Below are 7,585 nucleotides of genomic sequence, written 5' to 3'. Positions count from 1 at the left end.
TTGATCCAGCAATCCCACTCCTGGCATATACCTGGAGAAAACCATAATTCAAAATGATGCATGCACCCCAATGTTCATTGCAGCACTGCTTACAGTAGCTAGGACATGGAAGCAACATAAAGGTCCATCAGCAGAGGAATGGATAAAGAAGATGTGGTACATATATAAAATGGGATATTACTCAGCCATAAAAAGAATGAAATAATGCCATTTGCAGCAACATGGATGGACCTAGAGATTGTCATACTGAGTGAAGTAAGTCAGACAGAGAAAGACAAATATCATATGATACCGCTTATATGTGAAATCTAAAAAAAGGGCACAAATGAACTTATCTACAAAACAGAAATAGAGTTACAGATATAGAAAATAAATTTATGGTTACCAGGGGGTAAGCGGGGGGAGGGAGAAATTGGACGATTGGGATTGACATACTACTATATATAAAATAGATAACTACTAAGGACCTACTATATAGCACAGGGAACTCTACTCAATACTCTGTAATGACCTATATGGGAAAAGAATCTAAAAAGAGTGGATATATGTATATGTATAACAGGTTCACTTTGCTGTACACCTGAAACTAACACAACATTGTAAATCAACTGTGCCCCAATAAAAATTTTAAATAAATAAATAAATGGCAGAGTTGGTTCCAGGACCTAAAAAAATAAAAGAATAAAAATTTAAAAATAAAATAAAATTTGGATCATTCTTTAAAAAGAAAGAGTGTAAAGACAATAGAATTGAAGAAAATATTTGCAAATCATATATCCAAAAAGAGTTCAGTATCCAGAAAATATAAACAGCTCTTAATACTCAGGATAAAAAGACCATCTAAGTTTAAAAACGAGAAAAGACTTTGAATAGATATCTCTCTGGATAAGATATACACATGACCAATAAGCACATGAAAAGATGTTCAACATCTTTAGTTATAAGTGAAATGCAAATCAAAACCATGAGATACAAATTCCAACCAACTAGGATGGCTATCACCAATAAGACAGATAATAACAAGTACTGGAAAGGAGAAATGGGAAGAGACCCTTTTACATTGTTGGTGGAATGTAAAACGATGCAGTTACTTTGGAAGTTCCTCAGAATGTAAGACATGGAGTTATCATATTACAGAGCAATTCCATTCCTAGGTTTATACACAATATTATGAAAACATGCCCACACAGAAATTTGTACATGAATGTTCATAGCAGCATTATTCATAATAGCCAAAAAATAGAAACAACCCACATGTTCATTAATGGATGAATAGATAAATAAAATGTAGTATGTCCATGAAATAGAATATTATTTGGCAATAAAAAGAAATAAAATATTGATACATACTACAACATGGATGGATCTTTACAACATTATGCTGAGTAAAAGAAGCCACACATTATATGACTGCATTTATATGAAATGCCCAGAATAGACAAATTCATAAAGATAGAAAGTACATTAGTGGTTGCCTAGGGCTCAGGGTTTAGTGCTAAATAGGGAGCGACTGCTGGTGGATACAGAGTTTATTTGGGGGAAGAGTGATGAAAATGTGCTAAAATGGATTGTGCTGATAGCTGCACAACTCTGTGAATATACTGAAAACCTTCAAATTGTAAACTTTAAATGTGTGAATGCAAAGATGTGAATTTTATCCCAATAGAACGGTTTTCAAAATAAAACTATACAACATAGCAAGAAGCAAGTGGTAGTATAGTAGGAAGTTAAACTCAGGTAACTTGGTGTGTCAAAGACAGGTTTTCTTCACCATGTAGGGTACGTGCCAAAATTCTGGGGCTAGAGGACTGTATGAGGCTTGATAAGATCCTCTTCAGGACTTCCCATGACCTGGCTGGTCCTTCTCCTGAACAGATTGAATAGTCAAACTTTCAACCTAAATTAGTCTGCTGTCAGGACCTGGGAGAATCCTAGAATTTGAGAACACAAATCCCCAAATCCGCCATTTCCTAGCATCTCCTGTTGGAAATATACCCTTTGTAGTTTTCACAGTAAATTGTCTAAGATTTAGGATTTACTTGTTGGAGCGCTCATTTCCTACCAAGCTACAACCTCATGCCTTCGATAACTCTTTCAAAGCAACCATTTAAATATAATCTTATCAGTAAACCCTTCCCTGAACACCATACAAAATAAATAGAACCTTTCCCTCCACCTTGGCACTCTCTATATATCTTACTCTAGGTTTTGGGGTTTTTTTTTTTTTTTTTCCCCATAATACTGATCACCATCTGATATATTACATATACACATGGTTTTGTTGTTCATTCTCTCTCTCCTCCTCTAGAATGTAAACTTCTAGGTCTGTGACTGTATTAGTTAGCTTTTCACTATGACAAATTACTCCCCAAATTTAGTGCCTTAAAATAACAACCATCTATTTAGTCCACAAGTGTGTGCCTTGACAATTTGGAATGAATGAAGCTGGGAGGTTTCTCTGAGGTCAGTTGTGCTCACTCTTGTATCTGCAGTCAGCTGCTGAGTTAGTTGAGATCTGTCTGGTCCACCATGACTACTCTCTGCCCCAGGTGATCTCTCAGTCTCCAACAAGGGAGCACAGGCTTGTTCACATGGTGCTTGGGCAGAGTTCTGTGGGAGCATGTGAAGAGTGCAAGGCCTAATGAGTTCTGTACACAGATAGTAATCACATTAATTCTGACCTGTTTTATTGGTCAAAGAAAGTCATGAGGCCAGCTCAGATTTAAGCAGTGAGAAAGCCTCCATAACTTGATGGGAGAAACTGAAAACTGCATTGCAAAAAAGGTGGACATGTGGAGGGGAATAACTGTGGCCATTTTTGTAAACAATCTACCAGAGAGACTTCATCTGATTTTCATTTTGCTGTATCCCAAGCTCCTAGAACAGTGCCTAGCCCATAGGTGCTCCAGAAATATTAGTTAAATGAATGAATGAATGAATCACCTGCCTACCACTCCTGAACCAGAGGCTGTTCCATAAATCACCCCTTCACTGTTGCAAATCTTTACAATATAGTATATGCTTTCAAGACACTACATTGTGAATATTTGCAATTAGAATCCTGTTTCTACTGTCCTTTTAAAATTAAAACCAGCTTTCAAAGTTTGCTTTCTCTCTTTTTGATTCTTCCAAAGTCAGACTGATTGCTTCCAGAGACCATGAAGCACACCACATTTCATAGAATGCTTCTCCTCCAACTACTTTGGAGAAGTTTCAAAACACTTTCTCATCAGTCTCCACAGCCAGCCAGCCAAGTAACAAGATAGGTGAATCCTATTGTCTCCTCTTTCCTTTCCCCCTCTCTTCTCTTCCCAGCCAACCTACTTCCTTTTCTTTCTTCAAAGATGACACCAGCTGAGACACAACAGAAGGACAACTCGCCAGTGTAAGACAGCTCCTTGAAATTCTGGCCTGGCGAAACTTCTGAAAGGCTGAGCAATTCTGCTTGGTTACAGACAGGCAGCTTGGATATACCTGAGTTAGGACTGGATATGGAATTGTCTGTGGACCCGACTCATTTCCCCATCCTTGCCATTGCCACATAAGCAAAGTGATTTGGAAAATGGAATTCACTGGATATTTTAGCCTCATGGATCTAGATTTCTAGTAATATCTAGTTTAAGGATCAAACAGGTCTGCTGTGGTTCTTGATAAGTGGACTTGAGCAAACTGTATTGCTCTGCTCTTCACTTGGTCAGCTGGACAGACCCAGTCTTCTGGGCTTCAAATATCATTCTTGGCACACGGCCTAACATGGTGTGTTTGGGATACTCTCCTTGAAATGCTGCTGTAGTCCCTTGGAACTGTGCTCTCTCCAAAAACAAAGCACACATTCTACTTTTAAAAAACACATCAGTAATCAGGGAATTGATCCGACCATTGCTCTATGAGGTGGCATTCTTCACATAATCACCCAAACGACAGATTGTTCAAATGCTGTGCCACGTGTATCACTACCTTTATCAGCAGATCCCTTCCATCTGGGCTGAGAATTCTTTTAGCAGAGAACAAAGCCTTTTCATATTTATAGATAAAGCTGAAAAAACAAAGACCCATAGGAGAAGCAACTCTGGACTTTCCTGTTTCTGTCGTTCGCCCAAATCTCTTTGGCTCAAAACTGCATCGGCATTTTCAGCTCCCTCTCTCTTCACATCCAGGCACCAACTCTTGCTAGTTCTCTCTCTGATGTATTTGTCAGTCTTACCAGCATCCCACATTCAGGCATTTATTGTTTCACACCCGCACCATTGAAATTACCCCCAAACAGTACACTTCTGCTTTCATTATTAGTGGTTCCCCACTAAATAAAACTATAGTTCTTGTTTTTAACCTGGTATTATAATGCTTCCATATATGATCTCTAGCACATTTTTATGTATGTACCAATTACTATGTGAATCTTCTGCTTTGGCTAAAATGGTCTAATTAGTATTTCCAGAAGGATCTGCTATTTCAAATTTAAATCGCATATTATTTGTGAAAATCACTGGGCAAAATCACAAACATTACATAAATGTGAATTGTTGTACCTACCCCAGTCACCCTGTTGTCACTGTTTAATGGTTTAATGAGTTTCTCCTTATTCCTATGCTCTGCCCCCTTACTCTGCTCAGAACATTCTTCCTCTATCTAGTTACCTTAATCCCTATTCCTTTGGTTCTAGACTCATCTTCTCTCTCTATTCCCAGACCCTTCATGTTGTTATAACACATGGGAAGTTTTGAGCCTGCATCTTTCTCTAGCATTACCACCTTCATAATCAACCCAGGCTGATACATGTAGGAATACAGGTAAAAATTTCATCCCAGGCCCCCCACTTGATAGAAAGAGGGAATCAGGTTGTCTTTGGCACCACATGAAGACTGTCTGGCCTTTTATATCACTCGTCATGCATTCAGAAGTCAATGCTGGACGCTCTACACAGCTTTCCCTACCCGATCTTCCCTACCCATGCCCAGCCCACAGTGATCTTGTCCTCTGAATTCTTATAGAGCCAAATTCCTGTGATTTGTCCTGTTTAGATGATACATATATTCTGCTGTGAGTGTTTACTTAACCTTAGTAGTTTATTCTTGAATACCCAAGTAGGTTGGAAACTCCTTCAATGTGTCAACAGCACCTTATATTACTTTATAGCCCCATATTTCAACATTATCCAATAGAGCCTGACATGTGATAGCTGCTAATTGGTTATCTGGGCTTGTTAGTCACACTGGAAGTAACTGATAAAAAATCTCTCTCTCTTAATTGGAGTGTTGATAAAGGTTCAGGAAGCCCCGTAGAAAACAGAAAGCCACTGTCTCCCTGGAGGAAGAGACACCAGAGCAGAGAGCAGAGGCCAAGAAGGGAAATATCCAGAATCTAGAAGACAAATGTGCCAAATGCATCATTTTACTCAAGGTCAGGGATGTGTTTATGTAACACTTTTCAAATGAAAAACCCTCGATTCCTGTCTTACCTTTTCATTATTGGGAGAATATGTATGTACATACATAGCCTAAATTAGGCTTCACACAGCTTCAGAGTGCCCTCTTCTGTGGCCATAATAGCTCTGACCTTTGTTTTCCCCTTGAGGCTTACTAGGGTTTACCCTGCCCTGCAGCCATCATTCTGACACCAGAAAACAGTGAAATTAACAAACATAACATGGGAAGCAAAAGGCCTTACTGATGATTCCAGTATGGAAAAAGAGAGCATTTGAATTAATTTTAATATAGTAAAAGATCTTACATATAAAACCGCACTATCAAATGAGACCCAGCCAGAAAGGAAATTGCCCTTCCACTTTTAATTGAGTGACAAACCCCAAAACAATGCGTTACTTCATTTGAAACCAGGGAGGCTATTTTCTTCCAGCTGGACTTTGTGGGGAAGACACAGAAGGCGGTTCATCACCGTCCACTGCTTTAAAAAGGCAGCATGAGCCCCTGGTGCTTATCCCAGAGGCTGCATTTCTCTTCTATAAGTCCCCCACCCTGTCCATATTAATTAGACAGATGCCTAAATCTTCGCTAGTAGGTGTCAGGGAAAATGCATGGTTTCATGGCTAAAAGATGAAATATGACCTTCTCTTTCCAGAGACAGGAATTTTTAAAAAAGAACTCACTCATCTATGATGAGTTTCTGTACTAAAACTAAATTTATTTCTCTAAGTGACAGATCCCTGATGGGTATAGCAGGATCTTCTCCTGATAACTGTATTTTTTAACTTCAGCTTTAAAATTATACAAATAAATACAAGTAGACAGTGATTCTGATTAAAATAAAGATGCATGTGTTACTGATATCAGTTTATTGTAGCATTACAATTATTAAAGTCCTTTATTGTCACAGGGAAGAGTAAGGGTCAATTTTAATGCATATATACTTAATGCAATAGGTTAAAAGGAAAAAAAAAGCATCAGGGGTTCTTTAGTGCTATGCAGCTCTTTTGCACTTATTCCTCAAATTTCTCTATTGCTTTGGCAATTATATACTCCAGTTGGATGCTCCTTCCCCATTCTTGTGTAAATCCTCCAAAGCAGGAAGAACAAATGCCCAAAAGCCATTGCCATAGTTCTGTAAAAGACACAAATAAATAGAAGTCTCAAGACTTCAAATGCTGACCAAGGCATAATTTGGATGATCAAATTTCAGACTTGAATTATTTTATATGTAGAATTTGTTCTTAAAATTTAGAGAGACATACAGCAAAGTTTGTTTTTTCATATAGCTCTACTTAAATTATTGTGAGCAAAAAAGAAAATGAATTTTCGAATAAATAACTGATGGACTGGAGAAGTCTCCCTCATTTTATCCACCATAGTCCCTTTTAAGCATTACATATGCATAGACAAACCATCCACTAAGTTCCCATAGTTCTTATACTTTCTCTATATTAACGGGATACGATGCTTACTCTCAGTTTAGGTCTGAGAAAAAGATACCAAATGGAGCTTTGTTCAGTTTGGCAAACGATAAAATGGCTACAAATGATAGAGCTGTCTTTTCACCTTAATTTTAACACAAGTGAACTTTTTTCATTGGCAACTTTTGCAACATGGTTCTCAAAACAGCCCAAGCAATCATTCAAAAGGTACACATGAAGGGAGCAGGGAGTAAGAATCAATAATTTTGGGCAGTTATTGGAAAACGAATCTAAATGTAACAAACCTCTTGACCCCGGTCACACGGATGGACATTTACATTCAAATGGAGCACCGAAAAACTTCCCTTCTGGGGGCAATAAAGATAACCAGTTTTTCAGCAGGAGTGGCAAGGCTGAAAGAATACTTTTAAGGGGAAGAAAGCTTGGAGTGCTTCACATATTCAAATGGCAAGAGGCCGGTTTCCCGGTAAACCTGTGTTGCAGGACAGTCAGGCCAAGGAGCAAATGTACAAGAGTCTCCGGGACTCCGCAGAGAGAGCACGCCTAGCTAGTTCTTTAGGGCCTCATTATTTAAGGTAAGCGCCTGTGAGGTCACAGTACTAAACCTATCGGGGGCCTATTCTATTGAAAGTCCAAACTTCCCTTTTGGAAACCAAAGTCGTGGTTAACTAAGTGTCCTGGACGTCCTGCAGAACAAATCCTGTGTAGTGTTAGGAT

This window comes from Balaenoptera physalus (assembly GCF_965194825.1).
Source record: "Balaenoptera physalus genome assembly, chromosome: 3".
Classification (NCBI taxonomy): domain Eukaryota; kingdom Metazoa; phylum Chordata; class Mammalia; order Artiodactyla; family Balaenopteridae; genus Balaenoptera; species Balaenoptera physalus.
Note: the sequence above shows the minus strand (reverse complement) of the source record.